We start from the raw sequence: 24,500 nt of genomic DNA on the forward strand, positions 1-24,500 counted from the left end.
TGAAACTGATGGTCATCAAGCTTTAGAAAGGATAATTTCAGTAGGTGGACAGCATCAACTGCAAAAGATGAACAGGTGCAAAGTATCAGGTAGGCCAACTGCAATCGATGGACATCACAAATGTTTTAGAAGGGACAACTGCAATAGATGGACAGCTTCAGTAAGGACAACGGCAAACGATGGACCAGTGGGAAGTTTCAGCTAAGACAACTACAATCGATAGGCATTATGGATGTTTTAGAAGCTGCAATAGATGGACAACGTCAGTAAGGACAACAGATTACAATGGACTGGTAGAAAGTTTTAGGTAAGACAACTACCATTGATGGATGTTATGGACGTTTTTGAAGGGACAACTGCAATAGATGGACAACTTCATGTAGAACGACAGCTAACGATGGACAGGTGGGAAGTTTTAGGTAGGACAAGTGCAGTTAATGGGCAAAACGGTCCCCCAAAAAACAAGGAGAAGGGCTTTCTCTTGCGGGTGGATACAATTTCTGTACAAGTTTCTTTTGCCTTATTACCTTGATAACGAAACAAATTTAATGTCCAGCTTCTTTAACAGGAAACATTTGGCTAGTTTAGAGCTGGTAACTTACAAGGCCAGTTCAGCATCTAGATAACATCAAATTACATATTACATTCGATATACCCAAAAGACTCGCCTATTGTGCACAGTCTATTTTAACAAATAGAAGAAGTATTGAAAGATTATTCAATTATAATTTAAATCAACACAAGTGCTTCATCTGTGGCAGAGCTCATGTTCCAACCTAAATATTTCCCGGTCTGGAAAGTGAAGTATCAGATTCATAACGCATTGAATATTTTGACTTATATTAAAAGTGGCAGTTAAAAAAATCAAGGATTTCTATTTAGTTATGGAGAGTTTCATTTTTTTATTTTCTGCTCAAAATCAAATGCCAAAACAGTAAAATCTGAAGGGTTTACCGGAGGAGGTAAAACCTTTTGGCCTTGATACATACAATCCTAGCGCAAAGAGCAGCTTGAAGTGCAACTCTAATTTTCAGTACATTTTCAGTAATGCAAAAAGAAGGAAACCAAAGTTTTTAATAATACAATTTTTCTTTAAGTTTGCCTGTTTTCTATTTTTGTATCTTTTGATCGATCTACTCATTACTCTTACTTTTGCCTGTCAAAAATATATCTTTGTGTCTTTAATAAACTGCAGTGTTTTCACTGTGGTCTGTAAACCACATGGCCATATTCTTTCTGATTAATATTTGTTGCCAGGAGCTAATTTTACCTTATTTGTGTATTTACCATGCTCCTGTTTTGGAAGAGTTGTTAAATCTCTATAATAAGTTGTCTGTTTAGGGGTTGTTCATACAGGCACTTAAAATAGATATAAACCCTAACTGATTGGCATTTAGTTTGTTATGATGTATCATAAACAATTGGTGCTTTTAAAATAAAATATTTTTTTAATCTTGTTTTTATCTATTATTGCATCACAGTACTGGTGATCTGCTTATCTTCAATGCAGATTTATTGATGATGACAACAGTGGACCATGCCTACATATTGTGTAACCAGGCCTGAATCTCATGGGGGGGCAGCAGTTGTGGAGGGGGGGGGGGGGGGGAAAGAGCACCTAGTTGCAATAAGCTCTTAGCATCTTGTGACACTCTATCCGACCTCCCGCCCAGCTTACTGACGTCACTGGTTGCCGGGAACTGAGCGGGACACTCTGGCTGGCGTCCCACCAGGCTCTTGGCGACTAGTGACATCAGTGAGCCTTGGAGCGACCATTAGCGACCATTAGCTGATAGCAGCCCCCAGCCCCAGAACGACCATACACTGGCAGCACACACGCTCCTCCCTGCCTCGGGTTGCGAATAGCGTATGGACAGCCTTGCCCTGTGTGTAATGTGTATTGAAATGTCAACCTGTAGTCTCCAATATAGTCTGCTTATAACAGAAAGTGCCCAGACAGGGACCATCTAGGAAGGTCAACAGGTATTATTTTAATGAGAGCTCCAGATTTAAGAATATTGAAAATTACTGTTGAATGCTTATATGAGATTTTAGTGACTGAATTGACAAATAGTAGATCTAAACCTTAGCTGGATGATATATGACACGGGACCCCTCCGCATTATTTTATTATCCAATAAGCATCACTCAGCTGCAGAGACTTCCACCTTGGATATTAGGATGCTAGGAAGTTTGCAAAGCTTTAAATCAAGACCCAAAGGTCTAGGCCAAGACCAATTTAAGGGGATCGCTCAGCTTGGATGGACTCTCTGAGTGCACTTCAGGTACTTGCAGGTACCTTGTTATGCCTGCTTTTACAAAATATTGGTAATATTGGGCCTGCTTGTTCAGCAGAGGTTCACTTTATATGAGAAAAAGTTGGGAATTCAACTATTATTTTGGTAAACTGACCTTTAAATTAGTAGATTGATTAAAAGACACTATGGCCAAACTGATTTTAGTGTTAGTTCTCTTTTGGGTCACAGGAGGACATTTACTACTGCTGCCTGATTAACAGCTGGCTCTGCCTCTCTTGAGGCAGAGCCAGCTGTGCCCGCCCCCACCCTTGTCTGTCCCTCCACTGTCCCTCCAGTGCTCCACAGCACTGGAGGAATGGAGAGGGATGGGGGGAATCCTTGCAGGGAGTGGTGACTGGCAGTCACCACACTCTGCAGGAAGAAGGCAGTGTGTGATCACTCAGTTCTTGATCAATAGAGCCAGCGTGTGACAGCTGCAGTGTCACACGTCAGCTCTAACTATGGGGTTGAGTGTATTTCACTCTCTTCATAGTTCTCCTTTAAGAAGATGCTAGATAGATAGATAGATAGATAGATAGATAGATAGATAGATAGATAGATAGATAGATAGATAGATAAAGATAGTTCCCATAGCTAAGAAGTGGTGGTCAAATTAATAATTGTCTTGTAGGGGCTCCAGTTTTGCTTCCAAGAAGTTTCTCTAGGCGTCTAAAGTATTAAACTTTAAAAAATAAGACAATGTTTCCAGTTAGTCTACGGCTGTTCCAGTGTCACACAGAACACATCTCTGTACAGAGCTGAAACAATATTTGTAATTAATAACCTGGATTATAAGCATGAGTTGAACAGGCAATTTAATTAAATTCAGATGCACTGTTGATCATTTTCCCTGAAGAATCGTTGGGATAATCAGTTGCAGCTGCATCTTCATGTGTAGAGGCAACGTTTGAACCCTTCTCAACGAAGAATTAGACGTGACCAATCTAGGTTCACAATATCCTGGGCCTGGCACACTCATCTAAGCACCTCAAAAATTATATAAAACAAAATGATATTATATTTTGTTATGCAGCATTGCCACGTTGTAATGTATACGTATATTGCTAAATAGAAATGAATGAGGTAGTTCAGAACTGCACCTGGTGGATGAAGATGGTTCGCCCGATGGTTCAGTAAAACATTAGGTTAGCACGCCAACTACAATTGTGATGCAAAAGTCCGATATATTGTACAAATATAATGAAGGTTTACAATAACAAAATAATATAATGTATTTATATTTACAAATTACAGAGGCATAAACTGCAACATGGAAGCTGTACATGCATAACGTTTCCTGCTTGAGAAAGAGATCTTGGTACCCCGAAAATGTTCTTAGGACCTCATTTGTTGTCACTTTCTGCTTGGACACTATACCTTGGTATGCATATTGGATACTTCTTTATAACTTGAAACTTTATGCAGGTACAGCTTTCATTTTGCACTTAAGCCCTTGTAATTTGTTAATAGTACCTATTTTGTAAACCCTCATTATATTTGTACAATATATCAAATTTTTGGTTGGTGTGCTAACTTAATATTTTACAAAACTGTTATGCCACATGGGGAGATTGACTGGTTCCCAAATATAGTTATAGCACCCAAATGCTCTTGCAGTATACTGTATGCTTGCATTTCCTCTCTATATGTTTTGTAATTAATTCCTAAATAGAGGACAACTCTACCTTTAGTACAGTTGTCCTTTAATTAATCCTGCACCTCTTCTTCCCTTAGTGCAGCCCACCTGGTAAAATACCTTTCACCCTGATCTTAGAGATCTTCACCGCCCGGTGCTGCATAGCTGTTGCAATGGGAACGCCCCTACCGGGTCTTCCTCTTACCGTATTTGTGTTCCGTGACACCTTATATTCCTGTAGTTGAGTCATACTCTACGGGATGACTGAAGGTCACCATGAATACAGCTCCTGTTTAGGAATGAATGGGGTGGTAACATGCACGTCCTAAAGAAGAGAACATTTTTATTGCTGGCTGTGTGGCCCTGGGCAGGACTGCATAATGAAGACCACTTGAACAGGGGAGGAAGGTAAGTTGTTTACCAGGTGGGCTGCACTTTGGGGGTGGGGGGATTTATTAAGGAACTCTGTAGATAAGCTATTAGCGTAGCGGGAGCGATGCAAAATGCACAGCCGGCTTCCTTGCTATGCTAATAGCGTATCTTCTCAGAAGCTGCACACAGCGCACCGGTTTAAGTAGTAACCAGCACACACTGTATGCAGCTTCTAACAGTGTGGGAGACGGGAGGCCGCGCTTGTCGGTGGATCCAGGGATCAGGTGAGTATTAAAAAGAAAAAAATTGGTTTATTTTATGTTCCCGGGAACATAATTTGTATGGGATGGTCTCCTCAATCCGGGGACTGTCCCCAGAAATCAGGGATGAATGTAGGGCTGCAACAACTAATCGACTAAGTCGATTATAATCAATAATTGAAAAAGTTGTCAACATTTTCAATCATCGATTAATCAGCTTTCGATTAGTTGGCCCTGTTCACAGCTTCACACATGCCGCGTGCCGCACCTTCGCCCCGCTTCACGCTTGCCACTGCCAGACCTGCCCGCCCACATCCATGCTCCACACGCCGCACCTTCTCCCCGCCTCATGCTTGCTGCTGCCAGAGCCGCCGGCCCATATCCACGCTGCACCTCCTCCCCGCCTCACGCTTGACGCTACCAGACCCGCCCGCATCCACGCTCCACATGCCGCAACTGCTCCCCGCCTCATGCTTGCCACTGCCAGACCCACCCGCATCCACGCTCCACGCGCCGCACCTCCTCCCCGCCTCACGCGCACCGCCCACATCCACGATCAGCACAGAGACGCAGGGAGAAGAAGAAGTAAGGAGGAGCAGGCGTGAGAGGATGACAGCCGCCGACAAACAGGCCCGATCTCTGAAGCAAGTTGCTGGAAGACTGCTCAGGTAAGCCTGCACTTTCCCATTAATGGTACTCCATAATGTATTGCTGGGATAGTGGGATTTGTAGTCCTCTATAGCTGATGGTACATTGTGCTGTATATTATACCATCAGGTATAGAGGACTACAAATCCCAGCAATACATTATACGCTGTATGTATAATGTATTGCTGGAATTTGTTGTATTCCTATATAGCTTGTGGTATTCTGCATTGCGCTGTGTAGGGGATTACAAATCCCAGCAATAATACATTATACAGCGCAATGCGGAATTCTACCAGCTATAATGTACTATTGCTGGGATTTGTATTCCTCTATAGCCAGTGCCATTCTGCATTGATTGCTGTATAATTTTACACTTTCCATTTCCCTATATTGCACACCACACTTCTTTTTTTCCTTACTTCCACCGCTCCAAGCTTGCTCCTGTGATGGACTACAATCTCAATACAAACTAGTAGTCCATCCCTGGAGCCATTTGTTTGTATCCCGATTAACCGGTTAATTGAACTTAATAATCGGTTAACTAATCGATTTTGAAAATAATCGTTAGCTACAGCTCTAGATGAATGGTCACCCTACACCAGGGGTCCCCCACTAACCACTAGGGATACCCCACTAACCACCAGGGAGCCTCCACTGGCCACCACAGAGCCCCCACTAACCACCAAGGAGCCCCCACTGGCCACAGTGGAGCCCCCACTACCCACCTGGGAGCTACCACAGAGCCATCACTAATTATTAGGGAGCCCCCACTGGCCACCACAGATCCCACACTGACCAGCAGAGAGCCCGTACTGACCACCTGACAGTCTGCATTGGCCACCTGAGAGCCTAATTAGGGAGCCACCTCTGCTGCACACACACGCACCCGTGAAACTCTCTGGACCCCTGGTGAGGGCCCACACAGCCCACCTGAGACCCTGGAGACATCAGGCAGAGAACCCAGAGCAACAGAGTATGTAGCTTCATATTATTCTGCATTGCTGTAACATGTATTGCTGGAATTGGTAGTCCTCTATAGCTGATGCAGTTCTGCATTGCTATATAATGTTAATGCTGGGAATTTTTGTTCTCTATAGCTGTTGGTAGTCATTATTGCTGGTATTTATAGTCCTCTATAGCTGATGATATTCTGCATTGCTGTATAATGGTATTGCTTGGAATTGTAGTTCTCTATAGCCAATGCCATTCTGCAATGCTGTACAATGTATTTCTGAGTTAGTGGCAGAACTACCAGAGTCGCAGCAGTCATGCACGCACACAGCCCTGACAAGGCATCCCTCCACTACCAGTGTGCTTTACATTTCCTAAACCGATAAATACATTAACACTACTGTTACATGGATGGCAAAAGTGGCAGACAGGGGCGGGGAGAAGGCGGGGAAGAGGGAGAGTGGGAGGGGGGCCAAGTTGCTGCACCATGGGTCTCTGGGTTGTACTTGCCCCCTGGGCTAAAAGTTGCCAGTCAGCCCCTGCTCTAGATCACTTCCAGTTGATCAATCCAGCAATTCCCTCCATGTGTTGGAGGTGTAATAATCCTGCAGGCACCTGATATCCTATTTTGTGGGTGTGTTCTCATGTACATGATTACTGGAGGCAGGTGATAGCATTGCTTGATAGTCTTGTTGACACAAGGGTAACTATGGATCCTGTTCACTGCCTATTGGGTCTCCTTTTCCCACATTTGACCAGGCACTCTACCAAAGTAGCTAACCATATCTTAACCCCTGCTAGATGTCTAATCTCCCTGAAATGGAAGCAATCTCTTCTCCCCTCTAACCTTGACCTACAGTATATAGACACATTCATGACATTCACAATATGGAATATCTCAAGCACGCCTACCTAATACACTACCTACATTTGAGAAGACTTGGTCTTCATGGAAACTTACGGGCTTCCCCTATGTAACATAACTTACTGTCATCTCTGTTCCTCTTCATGGGACATGGGATGGTTTTTTTTCGTTAGAGAGAGACATTGACCTTTCCTTTCCTTTGCTTTCTTCCTTCCTTTCTTTTCTTTCTTTCTTTCTTTCTTTCTTTCTTTTTCTTCCTTTCTCTCAGCCCTTTCTTCCTTCCTTCCTTTTTTCTTTCTTTCTTTCTTTCTTTCTTTCTTTCTTTCTTTCTTTCTTTCTTTCTTTTTTTCTCCATGAATAAATGTGTCTCAGTCTTGTTTCTTCATGTAGCAAGTGTAGAAAATGTGCTTCATTTAAAAGTCATCATCCTTCATAAAGCTTGCTCACATTAAATCAAAATGTAAAATATAAATATAACAAATAAAACAATTGTCAAAAACAAATGCAAACAAAGTAAAATCTTAATAAGTTAAAATAAATATTTTCACATCACAGAACTGGAACATGTTGATACACAATAATCCGATCTCATTTTTATCCTATTTTTTAAATTTGCAAGTACAGTACGTCTGTCATAGTTCAGGGAGTACGTAGGCCTGCACCTTCGAGGAAACACAACCTAATTTTATTCTAACCAAACACGCTGCTAGTTGCAAAGCATTTCACAATTTCATCTGCAATGTTAATGAAGCATGAAAATAATATAACTGATTTATATTTCTCTACATTATCTTTAAAATGAAAGGAAAAAAGGATGTTGGGACATAGTGGATGGGTAGAAGAAAGATTTTTCCCACAACCTTGTCCAAATTCTCAGAATTGAGTCTTCAGCTAACCAGCCCATGCTGAACTGATGGAAGGCACCAGTAACACCGTGTACAGCCACAAATAACATGGTCCAAGTGTTACATAAATTTTAATAACTTCCATGTACAAAAAGGCTTACTGAGAAAAGTAGTGTATAAAATAAGAATGTTATACTAACTGCTTTAATTTATAGCAACCACATTTCAGTAGTATTAGTCACATCAGTTACAGAGTATCTAAACTGAACGCAGAAATGTAATATATTGCAGCTTAGTAGTCCATAAATGTAGCTGCATTAGTTTTCTTTTTTTAGGCTTATTTACCACCAGTTTTGTCTAGCAACCTGCAAATAACAGTCTTCCTGAACCCTTTATGTCTGCACATTCTATACACTGTATGTATGGGACAGCCATGGTGGCCAAAAATTCTCCCTTAGTTTATATCTCCATCCCATGGTGGATTGACTGGACTAGTAGCTTACAAAATAAAATAAAGGATCTTGGTAGACATGTGCACTGCCAAAAAATTCGTTTCGTTTTGTTTTAAATTCGGATTTGTGTTATTTCGTTTTTCAGGATTCGGGTGTGAAAGTGAATTCGGATTCGGAATTCGGATTCGGACGAAATTCGGTAGCGTTAGTACGAACGTTCGTTTCGTTTTCTGTTCTTATTCGTTTCTTATTCGTTTCTTATTCGTTTGCAGCAAAAGTGACATTTGAGGGGGAAAAAATATTTTTCTCCTTCTCTAATGTCACTTTGCTCCAACGAACGAAACGAATAAGAAACGAATAAGAACAGAAAACGAACGTTCGTGCGAACGCTACCGAAATTTCGGAAATGGAAATTCGGATTCGTTTGCATTCGTTATGTCTGTAATTCGGAATTCGGATACATCCGAATGTCCGAATTTACGAAAATTCGTCCGAATTTCGATTCGGAACGAAAAGAATCGCACATGTCTAGATCTTGGCACATTCTTTTAAGCCAACATGAAGTGACAAGAACACTAAACCTCTGGCATGATCAACAGGTAAAAAAAAAGTTCTCAGGCTGAAATTCTATATTCCTTATGGTCTATAAAACATTTTCTCAACCTTGTCTCGGTCATGGCACCCTTTAAAAGTATGCAAAATCTCAAGGCACAGCAGTCTAAAATATCATGGATTTTAATGGAGACCCCATGCAAATACATCCAAAAAGAGGGTTACCCCTTTACATTGAAGTGCCCCCTACAAATCAAGATTCCCCCTTCACATTGTGTCTGTCCTTCCAGTCAGCGCTGGAGGATGGGAGAGGGGAGGAGGGAATCCCTGCGGGGAGAGGTGACTGACAGGGAGATGATCGGGAAGTGAGCGAGTGGCGGTATGTGTTCGCTCACTTCCCAATCAATAGAGCCGACGTGTGACAGTTTTAATGTCACACTTTGGCTCTGACTAATGGGGAATTCATTCATCCCATAGTTCTCCTTTAAGATAACAAAGTAATACTTTCATTTATTGGGAGGGAAAAACTAGGCTTTATTTTGGCAATATTGTCTTGAAAAAAAAATATTTTATGTGCTATGTAATCTATAAACGAGAATACTTTAAAAAAAAATTAATACAACATGTTTGTTTCTATTTCGACCACTGTTAGCATTGTAAAGTTATTTGCAAATTAATTTTAAAAAAAGTTTTTATTGTGGACACTTTTTCATGTGACACTGAAAAAAGTAAAAAAAAAAATGAATGGTAAAAAAAAAGAAATAAAATCTGCAGAAAAACTTATTTTCTAAGGGGAGAAGGGGAGGAAGGAGTTAATAAGGGCTGATTAGTTTTAACTAAGCATTAATAAGGGGTTTGTAGAACCTGATCACTTGCTGTGACTGCTGACTGACATGGTCTGATTGCAGAATACAAGATGCCCTATTTTGGGGACCACAGTTGGTGTGAGTTGCTGAGACTGGATGTTCCTTCAGACAGTTTTAAATGACATGGAATAAAAGGATCTAGCGCAAGAAACCTTAGGGCAGATTGATGGATTCCCTGTTGTGATTATAACCCATTCTGTACATGACCTTCATTTGTGGGACCATACAATCTGGTAAACTGTGATTATGGATGGAGGTGCATCCATTGCATCTCCTAGTATTTTGTAGGAGATGTATTTCTAGGATGGGTGTGTGCACACACCTTTGGAGCAGAAAGCAACTCTGTTGGCATTTGACTGTGGTTTTAAGCTTTACAAGAATTTTGAAATAACTTTTTATACAGATTGTGGATGTTTATCTAAAGAACGATTTATATGGATTTTATGTTTTTTGCTTGTATGGCCCTATATCTGTAGAGCACTGCCAATTTCTATTATATCTGCAAGCGTTCTTTTACACAAGAGTGGCTGAAGTTTGATATGTAATGCATATGTCATTTTGACAGCTAGTTATTGCCAGTATTAGCAGAGGAGAGGAGCTGATCATAAGAGATACACCCTAGAAACATTGTTAAAGCAATTTAGGATGCATCTCATACATTCAAATTCCTCCAGTATTTTGTTTTAGGTTACAGACAGGCATTTAAGGATGAAACCTTTTTTGTTTATGGAAAACATTTTGTGGTTGACCTGCACACAAACCTTCTACTGCTTCTCAGTATCATCTCTTTCACTTTTTGTGGCGGGAACTCTCTATCTATTACTATCTGTCGGATGTGAATACAATTGTGTACTGATTTTGGCTGCAGGCTCTAGGCAATTCTACTGAATGAGTCTGTGAAAAGTAAATCTTACTGATGTCACTCCTCTCCGATTTGAAAGCAAGCAGACTGTCTGACTTTTAGCTGGGCTATGAATGAAGTTGTGTAACATCATTCTGGGAATGTGAAAAAGCAATCCACTGCAGACGTTTGTGTGTGGGCTGAAATGCATCAAATAGATTATCTCTGTCTGTAGATAAGTACTTTTTCTAACTTTATTTGGTGTTGCAAAATAGAGCTGCATGTAATTAGGGAGGAGACCCAGGTTCACCGCTACCATGGGTTTGTGTGGATCCAACAGGTTCAAAATTTGTGTTCCCGGCGAATTAATGTGGAAATTAGCCTGACATAATTCGTTGTAGGCATAATACACTGTCTGGTCTTCCAGCTGTGGTGAGCAGGATTACAATGGCCAATAAAAAAAAAAAAGGTTGGGGTTTAGTGTTTAAGCAGGGGCGTCCCAAAGTCGGGTGTCACCCGGAGCGGAGACTGGGTGACACCCCACCATGACCTCATTGCGCATGACATCACCTCGCGCGTACACAATGACGTCATTGCGCATGTGCGGCCATCTCACTGACCGCTACCGTCGGCCATCTTGGTGATGGACGCCAGCACACAATGGGGGGCGGCATCTGGGTGCCCCCTTATTTAAAGGGGTACCCCGATGCAAATTTTTTCTAATGTCACTTTGATGCTAACGAAATTTCGTCCAATAAACGAAATTTTGACCAGACTACCGCTAACGACTTTTGGGAAATCAGGAATTCAGATTAATTTGCATTTGTTTTAGCTGTAATTCGGAATTCGGATGCATCCGAATCTCAGAATTTCCGAAAATTCGTCCAAATTTCGATTCGGAACGAAACGAATCGCACATGTCTAGTGGGGATTAGTGATGCAATCCCTCTGGTGTTTCTCCTGTAGCACACATTCCATGGCCTGAGAGACCCAGCACTGTAGGCACAACAGCAGCAGAAAAAGGAGGACATGCCAAGCCGCCTACACCAGCTTCCATTTTCAGAATGACAGCTTCCCATGCAGTCATCCATAATATATGGGAAGGGGCAGGGATAGTGGTGACATCATTGAATAAATATGGCAATGTGGCCATGTACGGGCCATGAACTTGAAGTCAGTGGTTGCTAAGGATGTGGCGATACAGGCGCCCACCACTTCCTTGCAACCATTGACAGTAGGAAGCCATATATATATGTCATATATATTAGTGGTAGAGCCAACCAAGACCAATTTAATATACAGTAAAGATCATTCCTGAAGTTCAACTTTAAAACGTTATACACATTAAACCTGAATTCATGCAAAGCAATAGAGCCCTGATTGGTTGTGCTGCCCCTCCCTCTCTCAGTGTGAGCACTGCTGTGCAGGGGATTGAAGGAGGCTGTTATGAAGACAGATGCAGGTACTTATGCTGGTTCCATGTAAAATAAAAGTACGGATTTTGTTTAAAAATCTGCTTAGAGTTCAGATTTAAGCTAATTAAATTCACAGATATTTCTTTATTACCACAGCCCTTGTAAATAAAAGAAGAAACTGTAAAAATAATGTGTTACATTTTATGTTTCCTCTTTATAGCTGATTACACCCATGTCACCGCGTAACAGTGTAGGATTCAGTATGTTGTAACAGAGTGTGAAGAGACAGAGCGAGTCACTTGCTCTGCACAGATGGTAAACTGAACGTGACACTTCGCTTTTCCAAGTTTATGACCTTCTCCATATAAGAGGCTCCAGCACATGAAAAGTCCTGAGTGAGTCCTCTGGTTTTTTTTTTTAGGTCATATTTTAAAGGATCTTGAAATTTATTGGGGGCTAAACAAAAATGACACTTTTATGAATACTTTAAAAGGTTGGTTAATGGCTACATGATGTGAGAGATTTACAGAGTAAAAACAGGCATTATGGATCCGTTGCTGATGTATTCAGATTCTTTAAACAAATGTATGCATGTTAAATAATTCTAGATAAAGTAGATGGAAAGCAAAACTGGATGACATTTGGTTTTCTAAAAGCATGGTGTCATAAACAATTTCCATGGGTTTTTTTTCCCATAAAATACTATTTAAACTTGTTTCATCTTTTTTTGCTTTTTGGCATCTCAGTGCTACTATCTCCTTTAGCCTCTTTCAGTCACTTCCTGTCTACGTGCATTCCCTCCAGCATCTGCTGCACTTCTTTTCTTTGTGCAGTCACCGCCTGGAGGATTTAGCTAAGCAAACACGTCAGAGCCTTCCATTGCATAATAGGTCTAGGTTGTGTTATGTCCCCATAAAATGAGGTCAGCTGCCTACCTGTATATACTGAATGACCAGGATTTTCCATAAGTGGATTTTTTCTTCCCTGGTGGCACATTGGGCATATTTCAAGTCGGCAATGACAGGATTCATCAGGTTCAAATTGTGAAAGAGTGGTTCAGGGAGCATGAGACATCCAGACCTTAACCCCATTGAGAATCTTTGGGATGTGCTGGAGAAGACTTTACACAGAGGTCCAACTCTCCCATCATCACTACAAGATCTTGGTGAAAATGAATGCAACTCTGGATGGAAATAAATGTTGTGATATTCCATAAGTTTATTGAAATGATGCCACGTATTTTAATGAACGCTGCAGATTTAAAAAAAAATCTTTAAAGTTAATTTTGAAACCACATAATCATTTTAAGTGTTCGAGTTTTTGAATACATTAACAGAGAGTTAAGACCTCAGTGGGGCTGATTTACTAAAGTAGGGGCGTTTTAGTTAGCTATTATCGAGTAAATGTTCATGTGCAAGGCTAACAACAACAGTTTATTTTAGTGGGGAGCTGCCATTAGTTGTGTATAGTTGCTTCTTTTCTCCATCTTGGAGTGAAGGAAAAGGATATAGTGAGTATTTTATAATTTTTAAAACTGATAGATTGCCTGCGTAGAAAATATGAATAAAGGATACAATCACGCACAGTCGTGCCTCATTGATATATAATTATATTTTGAAAGAACAATGTTATTTTAGATGCGCAGTCAAAAATCTATCCTTAGATGTGCAGTATACAGTATAGGAATAGTAACATACTGAAAATAAAAAGCTGGCTGCATTAATGCTGCAACTATATTTGGAAAGGACAATCTTGAAATGATACCTAAGCGCTGTGGAGACCACTAGGAGAAGTAGTAAGCCACAGGAGATGAATATTCTGGGAAGTTCTGTCTACAGAGTACTGTTCTCAGGGTTTAGAGGAAAAAAGATTTACATTTTTGGCAGTTTTAGAAAATTACAGATGGCTGCAATTTGAATGGTAATTTCTTGTAACATCAAATTTGTAGCTAAATAAAATGATTTAACAGAGACTTGCCCTTTCTGACATCTTTTAGAGCACCACAGAAATGTGGGGCGTTCTGAAGAGGAAGCAACAACTAGCACTATTGGTCGCCAGCTCTGACACACCCCCAGTCAACTTCCCAATGGTCCATCATTATGATAGGCAGTGTTACCAACCAATAGTGAGGTAGAAACAGCAGGGGGGGTGCCAGAGCTAGTGGCCTTAGGAGGGGCTCTCTATTTGCCCATCAGAGCTTCCTGTTGTGCCAGCTTTGTAAACTTCTCCTAGATATTTTTATTTGTCCACATACTATAAAACGGTAAATACATATACAAGCTGGTGGAGGCAGTGTGATGCTTTGGGCAATGTTCTGCTGGGAAACCTTGGGTCCTACCATTCATGTGGATGTTACTTTGACACGTACCACCTACATAAACATTGTTGCTGACCAAGCACAACCCTTCATGGAACAGTATTCCCTGATGGCAGTGTTCTTATTCAGCAGGATAATGCGCCCTGCCATGCTCCATAAAATGGTGTGAGGAACACAAAAACGAGTTTAAGGTGTTGACTTGGCCTTCAAATTCTCCAGATCTCGATCCAATCGAGCATCTGTGGGATGTGCTGGAAAAATAAGTCTAATCCATGGAGGTCGCACCTTGAAACTTGAAACAAACCTTCAGAAGTCTAGCGGAGTCCATGTCTCGATGAATCAGGGCTGTTTTGGCGGCAAAAAGGGGACCTACTCAATATTAGGCAGGTGGTCATAATGTTATGGCACAGTTCTTTTTTTTCGTTCTATATCCAATCCCTGCCAGGGTGTAAGAGTTTATCAGTAAAATGATGTGTTAAGGGAATTTCTAGACCTTTTGGTATCACTCGTTTACGCACTACTACTCTATGAAAACATTTATGCATTACTGTATCTCACACATTAGATACATTTATATTTTTTCTATTAGTATAATGTGCACCCTGTGACTTCTTAGGTCAATGTTTTTCATATAGATCGATTTTCATTACCTATGAGAATGGTGAGAGACGTCATTGACACGACTTATATCACATCAGCTGTAGAGATGTTTATTTTTATTAGAAACAATGATGTAGATGGGCCCAGGATTTAAATGAAGTGTTTTCGAAAACATTGCCACTGGGGTTATAGGGATTTTCCTTTATTGCATTTTTACTCCACTCGGTAATAATTGAAATGCAATGGTTTAACTTTTTAGTTAAAATGTTATTATGTTATTGGACTTTTTTTTCTAGAGAAAAAGAAAAGAGATTTATTTCACCTTTATTAGGATGTGAGATTAATACAACTCAATAGATATCACTAAAGTCCCATTTTCTTTATTTTGAAATAAGCATAATTATAACTTAATTAGGATTAACAATCGTGCAAATTTCTATAATTTCATACACAAAATACATATCTGAATATTCTTTGCCAGTATAGCATACAGTTACATTTAAAGACATGTACATGTATTCATATTATATATTATTCAAAACAAAAACCGATTAGAACATACATCTTTTTCCTTGGCCAGGTAAATATGAAATCATGCATATTAGTATTTTGTATTGTCCTTCTGAATCAGCAGGTGGAGCTTTAGGCTACCATTCTAAGCTCTTCATTTGCTTTTCTCATGTAAAGCCTGATGTTAACAACAGAACTCAATAACTCAAGCTAAAATGTAAACACAGGAGCCGTGAACCATCCTGGTGTCACCCGGACCTCACCTCCCGCATCCCCCCTTGTGACGCCACTATTACAAGTGGGGGATCGGGAGGGCGGGTCGCGCCGTCGGATCCCTTCGTTCCCCCAGAAGCCTGACACGAGCGGCTTAAGAGGACCGACGGGCCGGCGACTCCTCCCACAAATCAGGCTAACGGGTTAGCCTCCCACATATATGTATTCAATATCTTTGCATCTTCTCCAAGATATCATTTGATAAAAATATATAAATCAAATAATTCCACTAGACTAAAGAAAGACAGTTTTCTATTATTCTTCCCTGTCCTACAGTTAACATTATCAATGTTTTCTTTTCATATGAAAATGAATATTATTGAATATGTTTATACATTTTTTTACACTTCAGTTACTCTTCCACATTACCATCACATGATGATTCAAGACGCTCAATAAGTCTTTTTTTCAGAATTAAAATGTTGGATTGTTATGAAAGATGTTGCAATGGAATGTATAATCCTGTGGGAATTAATAATTATTTCTTTTAAATTCAATAATTCTCTATAGCAAACCGTGTTTGGACTGAGCAGTCTTTAATCAAAAATGCAATGAGCCTTGAGCGGGTAATCATAACTGGAGGAATACTATGCTTTGCATTCATTGTAAGGTCAGGTTTTAGTCACTTCTGTACTTTACCTATGTTGATTCAAAGGTTCTGAATCATTCCATCATAGGGGGTTTAATTACTGTGTTTAGTACCAATACTGGGAAAAGAAAATCAATAGAAATAAAAAGCTTACAGTAAAACTGATTATAGATCACGTGAAAAGCTGGCAAAATGACATAGATTTGCTTGAGGATGACCAAGATATAAGACAAAAGAGCCTCTGTGACAGTTACTTTACCTGGAACTTACAAGAGTCTGTTTAGTAATGTTTTTACCAGGGGTGTAAGTAGAAATCACCCCATAGCAAAATTTGGTATGGGGCCCTTTGATTTCTAGTTACACCCCTTGCAGAGCGCCCCTGAGATCCCACACAACCCACATTAGAGTGACCCTGCAGAGCCCACTATAGACTCTGTATGGTGAGCTCTGCAGGGTCTCAGGTGGGCTGGTCACACCCCTGCACACCTCTTACCTGTTAGCCCTGATCCTCTATCAGCCTTCTTCACAACCGGGCACTGCCTCCTCCTCTCCACAATCGCTGGCGGGCCCCGCCTCCTCCTCCGTTGCAAGGCCTTGCCTCCTCTGCTTCCGACATCCGGCCCAGCCTTCTCCTCCACAGCTGCTGGCTGTCACTGACTCACCAGTGGCTGTGAGGAGGAACGCGCTGCAAGACACAGATCACTGACAGGCTGTCAGTGATCTAGACAGCGGCGCGTTCCTCCTCACAGCCGCCAGTGACAGCCATCAGCCTGCGATGCCAGTGAAATCCTTCCAGTAAAGACAAAACATCCACCAGTGCCTCTTCCACTCCAAAGAACACCTTATGTTCTAGACCAGTGCTTCTTAAAGTGTGGGTCGCGACCCCATGTGGGGTCCCACAAGTTAACAGGGGGGTCGCGGTCCGAGTCCCCGGCCAGGACCGCCATCAGGGGGGTATGGCCGGTACTTGTGTGAGGGGCCCCCGGCGGCCGAGGAGGTCTGTGCTCCAAGCTAGTTTATTTTATTTCAGTTTAATGTATAATTTGCAGTGTAGTGTAGTTTTTAAGGTCGCGGCCCCCCCTGTGCACTTGGTACCTTCCTGAGCACGTAAACACTGAACGACGCTGGAGAGAGACGCTGACAGACGCTGGGAGGAGAGAGACACACTGACGGACTCTGGAGAGAGACGCTGGAGAGAGACGCTGATCGACGCTGGAGAGAGACGCTGATCGACGCTGGAGAGAGACGCTGATCGACGCTGGAGAGAGACGCTGATCGACGCTGGAGAGAGACGCTGATCGACGCTGGAGAGAGACGCTGATCGACGCTGGAGAGAGACGCTGATCGACGCTGGAGAGAGACGCTGATCGACGCTGGAGAGAGACGCTGATCGACGCTGGAGAGAGACGCTGATCGACGCTGGAGAGAGACGCTGATCGACGCTGGAGAGAGACGCTGATCGACGCTGGAGAGAGACGCTGATCGACGCTGGAGAGAGACGCTGACAGACGCTGGGAGGGGGGGGAGTGAAGAGGAGAGAGACACTGACTGGTGCTGGGGGGGGGAAGAGTAGAGAGACACTGACCGATGCTGGGGGGGAGAGAAGACAAGACGAGAGACACTGACATGCTGGGGTGGGAGAGAGAGAGACACCGACTTACGCTAGGGGAAGGGGGAGACAACGACCGACGTTGGGGTCCCTTAAAAATTTCCTCGGCCAAAAAGGGGTCACGAGTGGAGAAAGTTTAAGAAGGCCTGTTCTAGACCACAAGTCAAGTATTTTAGTATGGTCAGGTTCGCTTATACCCCTTCTTGGTTTGACAGTCCTCCTAGGGAATGCTACAAGGATGTTTCAAACTCTTCCCATGTGTCTCAAGAAAAAGAATATGGAGCAGCACATAGTGTAAAACCATCCAAAAGTACTTTATTAAAATGTGTTGAAGTGTTGAAGTCAGCAGCACTTGAAGGCATTTTACATTAAAGGGTAACGCTTTAAGGAAAAGAGGCTGTTCACATCGCAAAGTGATTGTTAGTGAATAAGGTGAATCTGCTCAATTCAGGCATCCAATTATGTGCAAGCAAAAAAAAGTAAAAAAGAACATTTTAGTCCATAAAAGGGAATGTTTTAGTTATATGTAGACAGTGGTGGGCTTAGTCAGATCTTGACTTCTTAGATGTCTATAATGCTCCAACAGTGATATCTACTTGACACTTTTCTAGCTCACCATCTCTATATAATATATAACAGTGCAGACCTGGGAACTCAAATGCAGAAATCTCACCAATAAAGTCCTGGAGAGGAATAACAAACTATCACAGGTTGAACTCTTCACTTCAACTGTTCACTTATAACATCCGATTATGTGAAAGCAAAAAAAAAGGAATAAAAAAGATTTGAATCCACAAATGTGAAGGTTTTAGTTATATATAGACAATGGTGGGCTTAGTCAGATCTCCAACAGTGATTGCTACCTGACTCTTTTCCAGCCCACCATCTCTATAATATATAACAGTGCAGACATGGGAACTTAAATGCAGAAATCCCACCAATAAAGTCCGGGTAAAGAATAGGAACCCATCAGGGGTTGAACTCTTCAGCATCTACCTAAACATGAACTAAGAGTTTTGGGTGAACTAACCATTTTGTAGTCTAAAGAATGTGGGTGATGGCACAACCAGCGTACATTGCAAACTTTTTATTCCAATACAAGTGGTACAAATGGAAACTGACAAAAACACATACGCATTTCACACTAAACTAATACTGCAGCTAAGAGTTGTTTTCCATGAAATGCGTAAGACGTTTGCCAGTATTTCCATATAGTGTATATAACAATGCAGTAAAAGGGCTTATGCAGGTACGCTGGTTGGGCCATCACCCACGTTCTTTGAAATACTGTCAAACAGCAAAGAGCTGGATGTGCACCCGGCGCTTGGTACAGGCAAGCACAGACACACCTGGATCAGTTTGAATCTGTATACTTCTTGGACTGACCCTTTAACTTTATAGAAAAATTATTTAGAAATGAATCACATATTTTCCCATGGACCTAACAAAATTAACCACAGAAAAGTTTTCAGGTGCCGCAACGATGTTTCAAAAGAAAACAGCTGTTGTGCCCCCTCCCGGGGATTGAATAACACCCTTATTACTCTTCATACATACACTGATGTGGACTACCATGCTATGACATCACAGTGTAACTCATTTTTTTGTGGTGATCATCGTTAGGGTTTTACTTCTATTTGCTGTGACTAATGGAGGAAATTTCTTATAACATTATATGAAATCATCTTTATTTTTATATAGTGCAAAAGGAGTACGTGAGGTAGAAATGTGACTAAAAATAGAATGTGGAAGTATGTGTAGCGCTCACCCCCGAAGGAGCCGCTGGATGATCGGGTCTTCTGTATCACCTCTGTGACACACCACAAACAATGAATCCACAGCACACCAGCACACCTTGTGAGATTTTAAATAACTATTTACTGTATATAATAATCTGAATAGCAGTATACAACATCAACATTTATCTCTACACAGCATAACACAGAGACTGTATATGAGACATCAGCATAACAGTGATGATCAGTAAATGCGGTTATTCTAACTGTGAACTTGTTGGACAGTAATCAAACTGTATATATATACATATTTAGTCCCAATGTACCCGGGTACCTAACCCACTGGCCAGTGGTAGTTTCTTCAGCTAGCCAACGTTGGGGCCCAATACAAACGGTGAAAATCTGTGTGTACTGTTAATGACAACAGCAGGCCGGAGGCCTCTCACCCATACACGGAGGGAGATGTCCGTCTGTAGCCGGCAGGGATGTCAGCAATTATCTTCTGCGATGAAGAACTGTATATAGCAGCTGAAGTCTGATGTCATCAGGGGTTCTGGTCATCAGATTTGTCGTCTGACCGGGCCGAGTCGCCGCCCACAATGGCCTCTCAGCAGGATGGCACCTCACTCACAGCCCCAGAGGATCCTCTTCCAGACAGGAACAAACAGCCATTTACTCTGTGCAGCAGATGTCACTTCAGAACTGCACATGTGACAAGTGAGCACAGTCTCTCCACAAGCTGGCTGCACAACACAAGCAACAGCAGTCTGGCCTCCCAGTCTGGTCTCCTCACACTAGACTCCGCCCAGCAACCTTTAGCCCTCCGAGTTTACTTCCCTTCTCCCCTGTAGCACTCTGGGAATTTTAGTTCAAGTATCCATTTTCATTTGTCATTCCTCAGTGGCTGTGTCCACAATCCCCACAAAGCTGTGCTCTCTGGCTCCACCTGCAGCTGCAATATCTTTTCTCTTAAAGGAGCGGATCCCATAACAGGGCTACATATGCATTGCTGGTTGTCTGTGGACTAAGTTATAAAGACTTATAATGTCCATCACAGAAAAACAATTAAGTGTTACCAAGTATGGAGTACAAGTACCCAGAGCTGCCTGAATATATCTTCAACAGCTCTCCTTGTCCCTGCAACACCCAGATACCATCTCTGGCTTTCCTGGTAGTAATAGAGCTTGCCTGACCCCTCCAGCCCACCTACACATTATTTTATTCACTTACCCTGCTAGCCAGTAAAGCAGCATCTAACACTAATGGGTCAATAGGAATGTGGAGGGCAGGTGGAAGCAGGCAAGCTTCATCACTACCAGAGTAACCAGAGCATTGCCTGTTCAGAATGCCCCTGGAATTCGGGTATAGCAGCAACAATGAGAGATTCTGCAGGCACCTCTGAGTACTTACACTTTTTACCATCTAGCAGCTTTATTTTAGTTTTTTTTAACAGTAACAGCCACTTTAGGGTTGGTTGATGCTTGAGTGTTGGCATATTCAAGTCATATTTAGTGCATTTGGGTTGGGGTTTGTACTTTTTTCACAGTAACAGCCACTTTAGGGTAGGTTGGTGCTTAAATGTTGCATCTTCAGTCATATTTTGTGTATTTGGGTTAGGGTCTGTGCATGCATGTTTATGCCTTTTTGGTTTAGGCCAATGGAAAGCACCTTAGTAGGAGGAGAAGGTGAAAAATATCCCTGTTATGCATGTTTCACAGGCACTTTCATTAAACTCCATAGGACCGAAAATGTGGAAATCTTATTGTCAAGCCTTGTTGTGGTTCTGAAAATGCCACTCAAAAATGTCAACAGACCACTCAGATGTGAACAGGGGTGCCTTAGGGGTATTGGTAGTACCACAACAGGCCATACATTATCAAAAGACTCATATATCATTAGAGTGGCCCTGTCCCTAAGGGGCAAACAAACAAAGCAAACAAAGAAACGCAGGCACTGATGGTCATACTGAAATAAAAGGGGTGCAGGTGTTCCCATGCCAGGGCAGCCATATTGTACCATTTGAAGGATTCTGGAGACCCTCCGCTTATTACATACTCTTGTTTGCCAACATGTTAATGGTAACAAATTCGGTTTTAAGACATATAGATGTTGTCAGCAGTGTTGTTCTTTGTAGATGAAAGACAAGGAAAGATAAAACTGAACTCAAGCTATAATAAATAAAATAATTAGGCCAATAGTTAAAAACCTGCTTTTGCTATAATACTCACCTTCAATACACGGTTATTTTTCTCTTTTCTGCTTCTGTTTAAAGGGTTGAATGAAGGCCAGCACAAGCTGTCATGAACCCGCCCCCATTAGGGTGACATCATCAGGCACCAGGGCTCACTGTACTACTCCACTGAGTGCCATTCACACATGCTATGGCTCTCATGGACTTCCTGTTTGCTAGGCTTTTAATGGGCATGGCAACCCTATGAACATTTAAAAAGAGGGAGTCTGAGCTACTGAAATTCAGCGAAAACCAATTAAGTCATTAGTTCTCAAATATGCTTTCTATACTTACAACTGAAGTTATAAAAAAGATGATATAGATTGTCATAAACCAACACACTATGGAGAACAACTCCAGTTTTTCTCCCATTTACATTTCTCCAGTTTTAATGCATCAGCTCCAAAATGTCAAGTGTAATTTACATGTTAGCGGCCCAATGCGTATTAGAAGATTTTCCTCACTTCCCAGAATAACTTATTTTTTTATGGTGAAATTTCACATTGCTGAAAGAAACAGAATAAAGCACAGAAAAGAAACAGGATATTTTCTAATATGACCTCCCGGGAATGCTCTATATACCCCATTAAGTATGATGCAGGAATGACTCTGTCATTAAACTGTAGAAGATGAACACATATTCCTATCGCCTCCCTTTAGGCTCAGTGAAAGACGCTGCTTGTTTTTCTAACAATTTGAAGCAGTTGAATTTAATGAAGGTCAAGTCATTTTGTTTCTGGACAGATCCCACTGTCCTGCTGCCATCTTCCTTTCCCCACCCGACAACCACAGAAGTTACATGTAAAGCATTCAGCTGTCTCCACCCAACGAGTGACCATCAAGGGTTACACCCCATGGCCAAAATCCCTCTAGAGGATCCCTTTTATACAGTTAGTAATACATCTGGCAATTCGATATGTTCCCTTAAAGCATAACAACAGGTAATTGGATAGGGATGTGCGTATGTCAGGAACAAATACACGGCCCAGAACATGGTGACTTAGGGAAATAAACAAGTGTGTTATGTTATTCAGAGCTTCAGTAACGTCGCTCACAGAAGAGTTATCTGGCTCAGCTTGGCTCTTAAAATCCAACTCCAGCCAATGTTTTTATTCTTTTTTTTTTTTGGACAGAGTATAGAAGGCTTAAAGTAGAATTGAAGGCAAAACTTTTTTTTTTTTAAGTTTTGGATATAGTAATGGAGGGTTATAACCTCTATCAGCTTTTTTACCATCTGTGTTCCATTGGGGAGATTTCCCTTCACTTCCTGTCTGATAGCCAAAACAGGACGTTTGAGGGAACTCCTCCAAAGGGAGGGAAATGCCTGATGGTCAGCAGGGTCACCAGAACTGGTGTCCCCATTGGAAGATGTCCCATCTATTCCTGTTTTGGTGACAACTCAGAATTTGGAAATGTTTTCACTTTCGGTGATAACGGTCACCAAGACAAATACTGGGGGTGGATTTCCCCTAATGTGGACAAAGACAGCCATAAAAACCTGACAGGTGTTGTAATCCATCTCTATTCTATCCAAAACTTTAAAAAAAAACCTTTTGGTTTCAATTGCACTTTAAAGGCTTTGCAGGGTTTTTCAGTGATGTCCGCTTATGAGAGGTTTTCCCCCACTTCCTGTTCTGTCACCAGGAGAGGAGGTTTGCAGCAGTGGGGAAGTGGGTAGAAGTGAAATCTTTCAGTGGAGACACAGGCAGCAATTAAACCCCCCTCAACAGATGTTGGAACCCTTCCCTGCACTGCTAGGAAAAATGTTTTGCTTGCTGTCTGTATTCTTCATGTTCAGATTGTTTCCCATTCCATTTCCTGTCTAACACCTATCCAGTCAAAAAGGGAAAATCTCCCGGCAGAGGTTTTAGTCCTTTCTTGCTTATAATTATTGCCATGTTCTTATTGGGGAGCTTTCCCATCACTTCCTATTCTTTCTTACATTTGTCCAATCAATAAAAAAAAATTCCTAATAGGAACACAGAGAAAAGTAAAAACCCTTCTTCACCATAATAGAAAAAAATACTTTTTAATGCTGTGTCCCATTCTGGAGATTTCCAATCACTTGTTGTACTGTCTGCCACACTTCAAATCAACAGGAAGTAAGGGAAATTCTCCAAAGATGGCCACAGATAGCTATGAAAGTTTGAGAGTCTATCCATTTCTTACGCTATCAAAAAAAAACCCCAGAAAAACATGTTTCGGGAAGTTCTGTTTTTAACTATTTTTATCCCAAACAGCACTGCATTAGATGTATGGTTAGAATCGGTTTACAAACCTAACTCACCAGGATAATGATCCCATAGAGATGACAACTGTATGCTGCTCTCCCACAACCAGTAACAGCAATTGCCATCCTGCCATTGGGCTGCCTATCAGGTCTACATACCTCCCAACTGTCCCTCATTCGGAACCAGAGCCATCTGCCCTTCTTTCCTCCTCAGTTACTCTCTTTTTGGTCTGATTTACAGATATCTATGAAAAATTGTATTTATTTATTTATTTATTTTTTTCATATTAAATGTTTATTAAAGATTTTCAAAATATAACAAAAAACACACATACAATACATTAAGCATACATTAAGACAATCACATTACATACGATATCTAAGGTAAAAGGGGGGACAAGAGACG

This window comes from Nanorana parkeri, unplaced genomic scaffold (genome assembly GCF_000935625.1).
Source record: "Nanorana parkeri isolate BGI_ZX_2015 unplaced genomic scaffold, ASM93562v1 scaffold117, whole genome shotgun sequence".
Lineage (NCBI taxonomy): Eukaryota > Metazoa > Chordata > Amphibia > Anura > Dicroglossidae > Nanorana > Nanorana parkeri.